General features: G+C 33.6%; 1 protein-coding gene across 1 annotated transcript in view; it reads right to left on the minus strand.

Annotated features, from left to right (window-relative positions):
- LOC128222522 (uncharacterized) overlaps window positions 1-2,723 on the minus strand; it is a 51,801-nt gene extending 49,078 nt beyond the window's left edge. The window contains exon 1 of the mRNA XM_052931565.1: window positions 2,536-2,723. The gene's annotated coding sequence lies outside the window, so the exon portion shown is untranslated. The remainder of the gene's footprint in view (window positions 1-2,535) is intronic.
- Between the last annotated feature and the right edge of the window lie 13,770 nt (window positions 2,724-16,493).

The following is a 16,493-nucleotide window of genomic DNA, read 5'->3' on the forward strand; positions in this document are numbered from 1 at the left end:
GGTGCTAAGCATCGGACCGTAATACTTCTAGCAAAAGTAGCAGAAGAAAACGTCTTGTAAATGCTTCTAATATTGTATTTCTATTGTTTATTGAATCAGTAAGGACAACATTTTCAAAACAACGTGCGGTAAAAAAGATGCTATTTGCGCCGATAGAAACAAATAAATATTTATTTAAAGATAATATAAATTAAAAGCATTATGATGTTAAAATCTGATGGAATCGTTAACGATCAAATTAAAAACAAGAGGGCCATGATGGCCCTAAAACACTCACCTAAGCAAAGGGTCATAATTCTGTGATAAAGCATTAATAAAAATGTTGCAAATTAAACATATCTTAACTGTTGACAATACCTTGTTTTATATTTGTAAAGGTCATGTAGTGAAGATACGTGTTAAGTTTCATTGAATTTGGCCTGGTAGTTAGTTCCTGAGATTGTTTTAAAGCAAAACTGTAAATCGGCCATTTTGTTGTTGTTGTTGTTGTTGTTGATTAATCTCAATGCCTTGTTGTATTTTTGTAGAGGGTCATGCTAAAAGGCTTCCTGTTAAGTGTATTTAATTTGGCTTGGTAGTTTCAGAGGAGATGTTTTTTAAAGCAAAACATGAAGTTGGCCAGATTGTTGTTGTTGTTGATCAATCATGACCCCTTGTTGTATTTTTGTATAATGTTACCAAGGACAGTTTCTGTAAAGTTTCATTAAATTTGGACTGGTAGTTTTAGAGGAGATGTTTTTTTTAAAGCAAAACAGGAAGTTGGCCATTTTGATGTTGTCGTTGTTGTTGTTGTTGTTGTTGTTGTTGTTGCTGTTGTTGATCAATCGTAACCCCTTGTTGTATTTTTGTAGAGGATTACTCAAGAAAACTTTCTGTAAAGTTTCATTGAATTTGGAGTGATGCTTTTAAAAGCAAAAAAGGGAGTCAGCCATTAAGATGCTATTGCTGTTATTGCTGTTGTTGTTGTTGTTGTTATTGTTTTTGTTGATCAATCGTAACTCCTTGTTGTATTTTTGTAGTGGGTCACCCAAGAAATTTTCCTGTAAAGTTTCATTTAATTTGGCTTGTTAGTTTCAGAGTAGATGTTTTTTTTTTTAAAAAAACAGGAAGTCGGCCATTTTGTTGTTGTTGTTGTTGATCAATTGTGACCCCTTGTTGGATTTTCGTAGAAGGTCAACCAAGGAAGGTTCTTGGAAAGTTTAATTGAATTTGGACTGGCAATTTTAGAGAAGATGCTATTTCAAGCAAAACAAGAAGTTGGCCATTTCGATGTTATTGCTGTTGTTATTGTTGTTGATCAGTTGTGACCCCTTGTTGAATTTTTATAGAGGATCACCCAAGGAAGCTTCCTGTAATGTTTCATTTAATTTGGACTGGTAGTTTCAGAGGAGATATTTTTTAAAGCAAAAAAGGAAGTCACCAATTTTGTTGTTGTTGCTGTTGTTGTTGTTGCTGTTGATCAATCGTAAGCCCTTGTTGTATTTTTGTAGAGGGGCACCCAAGGAAGCTTCCTGTAAAGTTTCATTCATTTTGGACAGGTAGTTTCAGAGGAGATGTTTTTTTATTAAAGCTAAACAGGAAGTCGGCCATTTTGTTGTTGTTGTTGTTGATCAATCATGAACCCTTGTTGTATTTCTTGTAGAGTGTCACTCATAGAAGCTTTCTGTAAAGATTATTTGAATTTGGACTAGTAGTTTTAGAGAAGTCAGTCATTTTGTTGTTGTTGTTGTTGTTGTTTTTGATCAATCGTAACCCCTTGTTGTATTTTTGTAGAGTGTCACCCAAAAAAGCTTCATGTGAAGTTTCATTGACTTTGGATTAGTATTTTTAAAGAAGACGGTTTTTTTAAAGCAAAACAGGAAGTCAGCCATTTTGTTGTTGTTGCTGTTGTTATTGTTTTTGATCAATCGTGGCCCCTGTTTTACTTTTGTAGAGGGTCACCCAAGGAAGCTTCCTGTAAAGTTTCATTTAATTTGGACTCTTAGTTTCAGAAACTTTCTGTGAAGTTTTATTGACTTTGGCCTGGTAGTTTCAGAGGAGATGGTTTTTAAAGCAAAACAGGAAGTTGGCCATTCTGTTGTTGTTGTTGTTGTTGTTGATCAATCGTGACCTCTTGTTGTATTTCTGGAGAGGGTCACCGAAGGAAGCTTCCTCTGACGTTTCATTGAATTTGGCCAGTTAGTTTCAGAGGAGATGTTTTTTAAGCAATTGTTGACGGATGGACGGACGGACGTTCTCACATATCAACCTACAATATATTGTTAGGTACTTTACCATTACTTCCACTATAAAAATATACCCACTAAAGCCCTCTAACCCTAACTAACCCTACCCAACAAGGGCTACCCAACAAATTGATCTTCTATAAGTAATGAAGGAATAAGTACTCAATATATACACACTCGTGTGTGCGGACAGACGGACGGACGGACTGACGGACGGACGACGGACAGCGATCGATCACAATAGCTTACCTTGAGCATTTCGTGCTCTGGTTAGCTAAAAATAGCACACACGCACTGTAAAAATACTCACTGTTTAAGCAAGTACTGTTCCTTCCATATTTCTCACTAAATCGAATATTAAACAATTGTTATTTCTAAACCCGCACACACAATATGAATGATTTTCTATGTTTGTAAAATATCGTCGAGGGTCCTTATATTATTACAAATCTTCACAATTCTATACATCATTTGATGTGATAACATATTTCATACGGAACGAAATGCGTATCTTTTAATCTACCGACGAAAGCAAAAAAGGAAGTCATATGGTTTGAAGATACATTCATTTGTACACAAAAGATATATTAAAAAAGATATATAAAATATATATTGTTTTCCTCCAAGTTGGATTGAAAGACTTTAATAAATATACAAAAGATTAATTACAAAAGTGATACAATTGATTATTGCATTTTACATGAATATATAAACTTCTACCATTGTTGCCATTAGCAATTTTTAAAATGGACTAAATCTGTTTGTTGCTAATTATGTTTAACATTTGTAAAAACAACGTTTGACTTATATCAAATAACGCATCCCAAACATGTGCGCAGGTGTAATATTTCACTCGACAAATAGTAATTTTATGTTTCATGTTTTGTTTTGTTTTTTGGTATTGCTGAATGTATTGTTCTCAATGTCAGAGGGTTCACATTTTTCATATATAGCACATAATTTATCACACCAAAGTACGTTCCTCTTAATGTATTACACGCCTTACGCATTGCTTGTTTTGATGAAAGTTTTTGTCCGTTATTAGTCCCAGTATAATTGTCACCTTCGGTGAACTTGGCAGGTCCAAGTTCAAAACAGCGTTCTTATGGGTAACTCACCCAAGGTGCCACGCATGGTCAAACCATTTGACGAATTTGTTTTGGAAAATTGTAGGCTTTCGCGGAAGGAAAACGATGTCATAATGCATGCAACTCCCTTTTGAAATCCACCTTGCTGTTAACTTAGGTTGTCAAAGAATTTATTTCCGCATCCTTCTAATACCATAGCTTCGTAAATTTATAATATAGAGGGCGACAAGAAAATAGCGCGATAACTGCAAGGTTCAATATTTTCGCTTTATTCCGCCTTTGTGTTGGGTAATAGTAACCATATTTTTCTTCTTTTTTATCTAGTAAATATCCAGGAACAATAGGGTTTTCTTGGTAATGAGTAATTAGCGTATTTAACCAATTGCTCGCAAAAAAATGCTGTAAGCATTATCAAGATCATCTTTACAAAGTTCCTTGCACTGAATATCATTAAGATTCCTGTCAAGTTGCACTTATATTTCCTTTTTTATACTTTCCGCCAGTTTACGCCAATTACCTTTGCATTGTGAATATTACAACCATACAACAATACTTCAGTATAAACACAACATAAAATAGGCAGGTGCTTTGACACGTTCAAACAATGATCCGTAGCAATTTCACAAAGCATTATCAAATCAACATGTTCATAAGGTAAGCATATATAGTCAATCGTTGAGCGGGAATTGCTGCCTTATGAAACATATGTATCTGTGGAACCCATACATAATGGTTACATATTCACACAAGCTAAAATCTTTTAAAATGTCATGAATTATTTATCTCTAGTAAATGATTGGTTAGTATTTAGTCTGGCATTGAAATTACCTATAAATATTATCATAGAAGGTATTGTACAAATCATATCATATGATATCTCGACATACTGCACGTATATGGTGTCGTGTTCTCTATGTGACCGTTCAGGGTTCTTTTGGGCTTAAGGTTAGTACACCTTGTAGTGTGTCTTCAGCCTTTTTGAATTATGTTGTGTATAAAACACATAAACTGCCCATACCGTTCAATGACCAGCAGCAAATTACAGAGAGTAAAAAATGTCTGACCTTAGCAACCATACTTCCATATGTAAGTATTTATCTGTTTTCATTTACAACTTCGGAAATAATATATGAATCAGTCGCAAGCTTAAATTTATTAAAATAGAGTGTGTATACTTTGTATATTTATGAAATTGTGCGTTAAGCTTATGCATTCACAACGCATTTAAATAAGAACATTTCCTATGGGAAAATGAAACATTATATTAAATATGGGACTTGTAGTCATTGAACCACGGCATCCGACATGAACACTTCCTTCTACCATCACTAAATCTATTGTTCATTTCTTCACCCTGCTTGCTATCGTAATGGACATTTAATAGTTTTTTTTATTTATGAATGTAACCTCCTCATAACATAGCACACCGAACACTACTACTACTACTTCTACTACTTCTACTACTACTACTACCACTACCACTTCTACTACTACTACTACTACTACTACTACTTCTACTACTACTACTACCACTACCACTTCTACTAGTACTACTACTACTACTACTACTACTACTACTACTACTACTACTACTACTACTACTACTACTACTACTACTACTACTACTACTACTACTACTACTACTACTACTACTACTACTACTACTACTACTATTACTACTTCTACTACTACTTCTACTACTACTACTACTACTACTACTACTACTACTACTACTACTACTACTACTACTACTACTACTACTACTACTACTACTACTACTACTACTACCACCACTACTACTACCACTACTACTACTACTACTACTTCTACTACTACTACTACTACTACTACTACTACTTCTACAACTACTACTACTACTACTACTACCACTACTACTACTACTACTACTACTACCACTACTACTTCTACTACTACTACTACTACCACTACCACTACGACTACTACTACTACTACTACTACTACTACCACTACCACTACCACTACCACTACTACTACTACTACTACTACTACTACTACTACTACTATTACTACTACTACTACTTCTACTACTACTACTACTACTACTACTACTACTACTACTACTACTACTACTACTACTACTACTACTACTACTACTGCTACTACTACTAAGACTACTACCACTACCAATTCTACTACTACTACTACTACCACTACCACTACCACTACCAAACGTGTGTTGTAATTATGATAGATACATGCTTTTTTATTGTTATAATACTTTTGAAAGTAAAAATCATGACTTTTGCAGGCACAGGATCGCTGTGCACCTTACAGAAGTTGATGCATTTGTTTTTAATACATAGTCGTGTTTACCTTTCTAATTGAACAATTAAACGAAAACAAAAACAATTAAGATACCGATAAAAACACATTATCATTTTCCGCTTTTTCAACAGGGTAATTTGTGGCCACGTGGCTATTAATCTAAACCAGTAAGCCATTTATGAGAGCTAAATTTTTCATCAGTTCCCATATCGTATGCATTTTTTTTTTTTTTTGGGGGGGGGGTATCATTACAGTCAAATGAAATAAACATGAAAATGCATTTAATGAAGAATAAAAAACCCATCAACCTATAGTGTGTGCCTTTAACAAAACACAAAAAGAATTAATTAAGGTAATTTAATTATTTAGATGATAGATAGGGCTCATCTCCATGACAAGGTTTCGTTATTGAAAACCGGCGTTCATCACATGCATACTTAAACTCTTAAACAAATTCAGATATATATAAACCCGGATGAATACACTGCACTGAGTCATGAGTGTTATGCAATCATTCGACAGCAGGTTTTTATCAGTTGTTTGTTATTGGCTTTGTCATCCATTAGGCCAATGTTTTTTATCTTTAGATTTATGGGAAATTAAAAAAAAAATGGGTAAGGAGAAGGAAATAAAAAAAAAACGCATAAAATGTCCTGAAGGAGAAATTAATAGAAATAAAACGGAGTTTTCTACGATTTGTTTTTTAAATCTTTTTATATCATGAAGACAAAACACACCTGACTTGTGTCGCCGATTCATAGGCTGTTCAATGGGTGAACTATCTCAAAAAGGTGTGAAAAGCATAATTTAAGATGTGATTAAATACTGAAAATATTGATATGAACTAAGTTCGACATTACTGAAATGAATTGTTAAGTATATGTTTGTTCAAATGCATCTATGCATAAGTGAAGCATATTTTATCGACCCATATATTTAATGAACATGTCAGTGTAATAAATAAGTTGAAGTGGCCATTACTATCTTTTGGCAACAATATAAGCATTTTCTTTTAATAGTGAAATAATTCAACATTGAACAAACTTCATGACACGGAATGGATGTTATTTTTTCTGTCTTTGACAAATAGCACCGAGACCATTTAATGTGGTTTTCATATAGAATATATTTCCTTAAATAAAGTCCTAGCCCTGATGGATTACCTCTTCACTTCAAAGTTTGACAGGGCATACGGATGAATAGACGGTCATAATCTATAAACTACATGTATGTATTTCAACAAAGAAAATTCGGGAGCATTAAAATAATCTTGACAAGTTTAATTTTACAAGTATACTAATAATAGACTACTGATTTTAGTATTGATCCTGAACAATATCCTTCTTCCAGGTATAGGGCTGCCTTCTGACACATTATCTACCGATAAGTTTGACTTATTGCACTGACTGCCAAATATGATCTAGTAATCCGATTATTTCAGTCATATCAGAAAGAAACACTATGTTGTGATTACATCATTCTCAGTATTATACAATGATAATGGATTTATTTAGGTAATGTTTTTTCGGTTCCAATATGTGACCGTAAGGCAAAAATCAATGTGTTCAATGCTCGAATTCAGAAACAAATATCAGTTTTGACTTTGATGAACATGATAATATTTTTACATTTTGTGTTTAACAGGATATTTGCATTTTGCGCTGTAATCCGTATAATATACGACGGACGCCTGAGACTTTTTATTGACAAATACCACGCAGGAGTTGTCTTATTAATTTGACTCCACGAATCAGGAATTACATGCTACAACTACAACAATTGCACAATATATACGCAAAAAGTTCTCGATGGTTTGATTTAAAAAAAATACATAAATATCATAAAAACATTTCTATATACCTGCAGAAAGGGGTATGACATTGACTAATTACTTTGACTTTTGACAGGACCTTGTTATGGTTACGGGTATTTGTCTAGTTTCTTGCGTATTTTCGGCTGTTTAACGTTGTATTGCAGTAAAAAGATCGACGATGAATGACAATTGGTACATCAGTTGGTTCTGAGATATGGGTTATAGGACAGTACTTTATAGTTCTTCTTTACATTGGAGCAACGGTCGGCGGAAAATAAATACGAATAATTTTTTTTCAATATTTAGGTACGGCGCTCCCTTAAATCTAAAGATATAAAAACCCTGGCCTTACATGGTTTACATTATGTTAATTTACGAGTCGTTTAAAAAGACGAAAACTTTGTTTGGCTAAAAGCAGGTGATTTCATTTAAGTACTCTTTAGATTTGTTTGCACAAAAACCCAGAGTTTCAGGTTTTGGTGCATTAATCAGATGGCTAGAAGTACATTTGTATTACATTGCAATCTATTTCGGCCTCAAAAGTTTGAAGCGACAGGTAAATATGCCCTGAGTGATTAAATTGATAACCCAGATATGAGAGCTTCTTGTTCAATGTTTTGCCAGTCATGTTCTCATCTGAAGCATAACATATGATTTATCATTTAACGTCGATGTAGTGTTAGCAGGTGAGTGTTTGATGTGTTTAACAATATAATACAAATATCCAAGGTGATGTTTCAACTCGTCTCAAAATAAATCCATGTAATCCGGCATTTATCTAGTGCAATAACGTTTAAACAGAGTTTTAAAAGGAAAGAGCGAATACTTTTACATAATAATTCAAGGTTACACACCACTATATTTGTGACATGTATTGCTGATTATTGTATTTCTCGATGAGTATCTGGTAGATATTATTACTGTACTTTAAATCATGATTTTGTCTGCCAATTCTTACCTGTTTCTGACCTTTATGCATTAATCGGTTTCCGTGGGCTCTCTGTGTATTCACGATCACTTTCGTGACGACATTTTTGATATCAGTACTAAGCACATAGTATTTAGTTATATTCTGTAGCCAAGTGGTTTGTGTGCAGGACTTCAATAATTTGTCAACATATAACCCATTAGAAACTCTTTTAGAAACTCTTTCACATCAGCCGTTGTTTTGTTTTATATCCATCAATTCAACTCACTTCTTTATTGCATCCAAATTATCAAAACATAAGAGGTGTCCGATGTAACAAATTCCTTAATAAAACGAAACAAAATGTAGTCGTTCTCCTTATTACCAATATTCGTAATATTAGTATATTTCAAAACCTCTTTTAAAATACTTTATTCATTACCTCTATAAAAAAATCGTGCCTTGCATTAAATAATATTGACGTAATGGATACATCATTACGGTACGTACTACAGTGATTTAAACCCGGTACCACGTATATTGAAAGCGGCAATCGTTACCTCTCGACCACTCTGCAACTGCGTTCAGACATGTGATAATTGTGGATACATGTGTTGATTTGACCATTAGATGAAATCTCAAACGCTATGTACGTCGGCAATGTAACAAAATAAATAACAGGTTTGCATAACTAAAAAAGAGCAAAAGTGTTATCTTATTTTTAAATGTTCCTGCCTGAATTTCTTAATCGAATATAGGATCTTGCCTAAACGGGCCCTAAATTAAGATATGTGTATTTCATAGGCTTAGCGTCACTGTATTCTGCATCAGGCTGCTTTCATTGTACAGTATTTGATTTCCACATTTGTTTATTGACATTTCTTTTTCGACTCAAGCCTTTACGTCTGGATATTTATGAGGTGTAAGCTTTAATGATGATTGTCTTTATTCATGCTTTGGATGTGATTCTAGCAACTGTTGTTATACATAGGCTGTTTTCATTGATAAAGGGTTCCAAGTACAGATAGCACATTTTCTACTGCAAATGAAATGATTAAACTAGTTTTGCATTGAATGTACAAAGTGCACTGTGAACCTATTACCTGCACAGATTTTCCCTAAAATAAGATGGCCCAATACAATGTTTTTAGTTTTGTCCATATAAAATAATGAACTTCAGCAGGAAAATTTTCCCCGTATAAAGTGGATCTTGTTTGCTTGAAAAAACAAACAAACACAAAATGTCAAAATTTGATCAAAACTGAAGATTGCACTTTCACCTTTGAAGCCTGGAATAATTTTAATTATGTGAGCACCAATAGCTATTTTTCACAAATTGCGTAGCCACGACTAAATAACATACTTTGTTGATGTTTGTTGAACCGAACAGTTTTTATTTATTTTATGCCTAAATAATAGTTTTTTTTATTGTAGTTGTTTTAAAAAAGCGGGCCAAATAGCATGCGAACGTTCGGAAATAAAGTCGTTGAAAATGTGTACAGTGATCGCTGAAGTTTGATTTTGAATTAAGGGCGGGCTAAACTTTCAAATCAATGAAAGCTATCAAAATGTTATTTTACTATTTGAAATAGTGAAATATCATTTATATTGTACTGATAAATCCCCAAACGCACTGGCCTATATATTGGTTGAGGTAGGGTGGGAATGCAAGCTTCTGAAAATACTGCGTAAATCGGGTTAGCATAAATTATCTGTGAAATTATTGTGTTATAATATCAGCGAGATGAGACGGTTAAATAATACTATCACAATTGGAAACTAGATACTAATAATTTACTGCGTAATGAGTTATATCCCTTGAAAGTATTAAATGCTTTTATTTCTTTAAAAAACAATATTAAAAACTTATTGACAATACTATTTTGATCTTTGCTCATTTATCAATTAAATGTATTGTCTGTCAGATGAACACACTGTAAAATGAATGTTAGAGTAATTAAATGTACATGCACATTTTCGCACCTTTCAGATAATCTGGCAATATCACCAAGACACTTTTTACTGCACGTAAGCAGTGTATATATAGATTTTATCGGGAACTCAACAATTTTGTATTGTCCTTGAATAAACCTTTTCGAAGTCTGTAAAACGGATAGAAGGGTTAACCAATTGACATGTTTCAGATAATGAATTTAAGTGCAATGAAAGGTATTATTGTGTGAAATTTATTAAACAAACCATGTTCAAAAGAATATCTGAAGCAAGAGCACTCTTTATAGCATTTTAAGAGCCTTCTGTGCTATATGCGTTATATGAAAGCTAACATTCAGATGATGAAGTACATCCTGATATAAACAAGGCATTTTTGTACAACCTAGTTTTGTTATTTCAAACCCAAATACCCTTGAATAGTTAACGTATTGCATTGAAGCAGATATATCATGCGTATTGTATTTACGATTACAATTTGTATGGCCAGTTAAATAGACACTGAGTATTTGTACCTCGCCAAATATATTTATGCATTCTTCATCTTAAGATTTTATTTAAGACTGTAGGTGTATGCATAAGCTCAACAAAGGACAAAAAAACATAAACGAGGACGTTTCATTGCCCGGTAAACAATATCAATGCAGTTTCAATCCTTTTCTCTATCTCTGTGCAATAATAAGGTCCTGAAAAGCATGCTTAACAAACATTATTCGTTTAACGCATACAATCGTTTGTTGAAATTTGTAAAGTACTCTTATGCTAACGAAGCATACATAATATCGCTTAATTATCGTGACAGTTTCCACTTTGTTATTGACTAAATTGATTACACACCACTACTATTTTATAACTATTTACCTGACCTATAACGGATTAGTTTGATTTATGATAAGATGTTGATCATCGTTTGTTCAGTGGTAATCCTTTTTAAGTCAATGATGATCATTGTTAATTTATGTTGACTATTGTTAGTTCAATGGTGATAATTGTTAGTTTAATGTTGACTTTTGTGATTTTATTTGTGATTCTTGTTAGGTAAATGATGATCATTATAAGGTCACTGGTGATCATTGTTAATTTAATGGTAATAATAGTCTGTTCAATGGTAATCACTGTGTGTTAAATGGTGGTCATTTCAAGTTCAATGTTGGCCATTGTTAATTCAATGGTGATCATTGTTAGTTCAATGGTGACAAGGCAAGGAACGCGACTTCCACAAGGAGTCACACAAAAAGCAAAATAGAACTCCTTCATCAATAGAGGACATTGACAAAACAGGCAAAAACTACATACATAAGTAGCTGTCCTGCAAACATAGATGGAAAATTATATATCGATTACAAAACCATATTGATGAATTAAACGTCATAGTAGTATTAACAAAACATTAAAAAGGTCAATACAATTGATAATGCACTAGCCTGCAAGTTGACGTAAAGATTCAATGCATAACGTGTAGGGCGAAATAGCGGTAATTATTAATTGAGTTAAACAGTTGTAACACAAGTTTTAAAGGCAATCGTCAGATCGGTTGATGATTTGTCCATTTCAGTAGAGTATTGCAAATATGACCTAGGCACATTCTTTGAACAGAAAACAACAATCTTTAGAGCTTTCACAATGTTCGTTTAATTAATTTCCTCAACAATACGCAGAAACGTATTCTGATTGAACAGATCAGGTACAGAAACGTTACCAGAAAGGGGCTTTGCATATGTAAACACTTTATGACATGCAGACAAATGAGAGTAAAGAGTTATTTGATGCTAATGAACTACGAAAATTTAACGTCTTATCCAATCAACCATGAAAAGTGCAAAAGGTGATCAAAAGTTGAGGCAGTACCCAATCTATTTGTGCTGATTAAAGTAATGTACGCGTGATTTAACAGCAGATACAAACATTTCATCATTATTGCTGTTTATTGATTATAATGTTAACTTTAATGTAATTGAATATCTTCTTATATTTACCGTAAATATTAGGTCGTTTTGAAATCATTTTTAAAGAAGATATGTTTTTCGCCGTCTGCATAACCTAGTGCCGTGTACTGAATCAAAACGCAAACGATGACGTATGTTTAACGCCGATAGAAGGTATAGAAACAAATTGCGTACCTATGCGTGTAGCAAAAAAAATACGTAAAAGTTTAAACGTCTTCTGTAAACTTGCACTAGTAGATTTGCTGATACTCACTTGAATCACTTTCCTCGTACTATTTTACAAGGCGTTTTAAACTAGTACAATGTAAACCAGGGTTATTCAGTGCATTTCCAGCAGTAAACGCGTTTACGAACCAATACAGAGAGGTTTTACAGAGACCTACATTACCTCAGCATCCAGTTTTCCACTATAAAAGTGCCCGGAATCAGACCATCCTTGTCTCGGCATCCAGTTTGCCATTAAAAATGGCCCGGAATCAGATCTACCTTACCTCGTCATCCAGAATACCGCTCAAAATGGCCTGCAATCAGACCTACCTTACATCGGCATCGAGAATGCCACTCAAAATGGCCCGAATCAGACATATATTACCTCGGCATCCAGTTTGCCACTCAAAATTGCCCGGAATCAGACCTACCTTACAGTTTGCCACTCAAAATGACATGGAATTAGATCTATCTTACAGTTTGCCACTGAAAATGGCATGGACTCAGATCTTCCTTACAGTTTGCCACTCAAAATGGCCCGTAATCAGATCTACCTTACCTCGTCATCCAGAATGCTGCTCAAAATGGCCCGCAATTAGAACAGAACAGAACAGAACAGAACATAATTTTATTTAGACTTATGCTCATGCATCTCGTCATACACAAAGTATACAAATAATTATTACATACAATTTAACAATACAGTGGTCAACAATCAAAATCTGGAACGATGTCAAAGCAATATGGAGAATGTTCATTTGAAAAAAACATTTAGAAAACATAATTACTATATTAAACAATATAAACAACATACTTTAAGTCACTGCAAAAATATTTTAATTATACACGGTCATTAATTAAAAGAGTCCTTCTGTTATTAGCCTGCAATAAATATTTGCACAAATTCACAATAATTGTCTTATTTTGGTTGTTAATTAGTTCAATAAACTTGAACATATTTGGACGACAATAATAGTACCTTTTCAAAAATTGGTTGCGTATATCATTATAACAACTACACTTAATGACAAAGTGGAATTCATCCTCTAGTTCATGTAAGTCACACAATGTACAAAAACGTTCATTTCTTGGAGTTCTATTAGGACCATATCTTTTAGTTTCAATAAACAGATTATGAGATGACATCCGTAATCTAGTTAAGCATTTCCTATTAGTTTTGTTAAACAACATATTTAAATAATCGGCCATTCCAAATTCATTGTGCAGGTGGCTGAACACAGGAATTAGTTTAGAGCTTGTGTTGATATCTCCCCTCCACTTATGTAAAAACACGTCAATAAGACGTTGCTTAAAAAGACATATAAAGGTGTTTGGTTCGTATTTTTCGGGATGGAGCCACACATCTAAAAACCCATTTTCCTCAAGTACGTTCTTGATTTTGTTAGCCCAGGAATTATACCCATTAAGACACAGTTGAACTGATTCCCGATAAATAGAATTAAGTATAATATTTTTTGAATCTTTGGCCTTTAACCAATATTTTATAATTTGAACATATCTATTAATATATAACGGGTATCGTCCTAACTCCCCATATACTGCTGCTGTACAACTACTTTGTTTAACCCCCAAAATAGACTTACAAAATTTGAGATGGATGCGTTCCACCTCTTTGGACTTAGATAAACCCCATACTGGGCAACCATATGAAAGGATGGAGCCAACAAAAGAATCAAACAGTTGTAATGAGATTTTCGGGGGAACATCGTACTTATTTATATTCTTTAATAATATATGCATGGCTTTTAGTGCCTTTCCGACTACAAATTGGTTATTTAGGACGAACGATCCCGTATAGTTTAAAACCACGCCGAGATAATTAAAATTGTCGACTATTTCAAGGGGTTCATTATTATAATACCAACGTTCGTTGTGTCGCACGGAACCTCTATTACGGAATACAACTACCTTAGTTTTATCGGTATTTACCTCCAATCCCCATATTTTGCAATATTCGCACAGACGATTCAAACTTCTTTGTAAATCTTCCACGGAATTTCCTAAAATGACCATATCATCCGCAAACAGAAGTAGCATGATGCATATTTCATATATATCAATACCACAGTCACTACCCTGTTGCAAAAATAGCTCTAAATCTTCCAAAAATAGAGAAAAAAGTATTGGAGAATTATTTTGGCCTTGTCGTAGACCAATAGATATATCAAAGAAATCGGAAAATGAATTACAGTGTTTTACACACGACTTAACTACTGAATACATTGCCTTGAAAATTTTTAGTATTTTTCCGTCCAATCCCATACGGAAAAGTTTAACCCATAGCGCATTCCTATACACGGAATCAAAGGCCTTTTTCAGATCGATAAAGGCACACGGTAAGCGCAATTTTTTAAACAATGCTGATTCAATAAGATTATGTAAGACAAAAATGGCATCCTCTGTACTACTTCCCTTTCTAAATCCAAATTGGGCGTCGGACAAAATATTATTCGTATCAAACCAAGTTTCAACTCGTTTAGTGAGTACGCTTGTAAATATTTTCCCTAAATTACTAACCAGAGTTATGCCCCTATAATTATTAGTATCATTAATGTCCCCCTTTTTATGTATCGGAACGATGAATCCTGATGCCCATGATGCAGGGAAATAATCTCCATCTAGAACAGTGTTAAATAAATCGGTTAAATGTCCAACTAATATGTCTAAAGTTTCAATGAAAAATTCATTTATCATATTATCGCTAGGACACGCAGCCTTATTTCTTTTTAGACATTTGACAGCACTCCGAACCTCGTCGTGAGTTATAACAGCATTGAGAGATTCGTACGTAGGATCGTTGATATTAAAATCCGAATTGTTCGCAAAATCATCAATCTCATCTATTTGTGCCGACTTTATATCGTTAAATAAACCAGCGAAATAGTCTTTAAAATTCTCAATATCTATGTCGCAAGCGGGATTACTCGTCTTTGCCCTAAATTTACTCCAAAACTCCTTAGGTTGTTTATTGCGTAAATCATATAATTCTTGCGCCTAACGCGTAGTGTAAGCTCGCTTAGTTTTGCAAATAAGCGTTTTATATATCCGCTTTTTATCGCATAATATATTTCTATTAACATCCGATTTATTCACATTAAAATTCGTAAGGGCATCAACATATGCCATTTTAGCAAGATAGCAGTCGTGATTAAACCATTCGTTGTCGAATTTTTTCTCACCATTGCGATTTCCCGAGCATTGTTTACCAAAATACGGTTTCGCTGTGTTTAAAACGAGTGACGAAAATTCATCAATTAATCTATCTATTTCATAGGGCAGCGGATTACGTGATATATTGAAAATAGAATTTATGTTATTCAAATTCGCGATTAAATCCCTGCGAAAATAGTTTTTATTTTCATCACGCCATTTATATTGTACATAACTTGAACCGCTAGAATGACTTCGCGACGGATTAATTTTATTGTGAATCAAAATATCGAATAAAAGCGGTGCATGGTCACTAAACTGATTAAAGTGACCCACACTGAAATTCCTGAGTAATTTATAATCAATATCCCTTGCTAAAAGGTAATCAATAGTACTGCATGTATTACGGCAGAAATATGTATACGCCCCATTGCTATTATCAATGCCTAATCTCCCATTCATTATGCGCATATTGGTAGCCTTACAAAAGTCAAGCAGACGAATGCCACGCCCATTGCATATTTTATCTTGTGAGGCCCGTCCACTACCTTCATCATTTAAATAATCATCAGGGTCTAAATCCCGTATAATATTATCATGTAAAATGTAATCTGGTCTATCCCCTGCTCTACAATTAAAGTCCCCGGCTATTAATATTTTACCTAAGGATTCAAAATAAAATATGTCATCACTTAATACATCGAATAAATTTGTATCAATAATATTATTAATTGGTGAGTCATCAGACCAAAAATATAATCCACATAAATATATATCATTTTTAAGCTTAATGAAATTCTTATCAATTTTCAACCAAATGATACTATCATAATGGTTGCGAACAACTGTTATACCGCCACAAATTTCATTTTTAACATA

The sequence above is a fragment of the Mya arenaria genome, chromosome 16 (genome assembly GCF_026914265.1).
Source record: "Mya arenaria isolate MELC-2E11 chromosome 16, ASM2691426v1".
Classification (NCBI taxonomy): Eukaryota; Metazoa; Mollusca; class Bivalvia; order Myida; family Myidae; genus Mya; species Mya arenaria.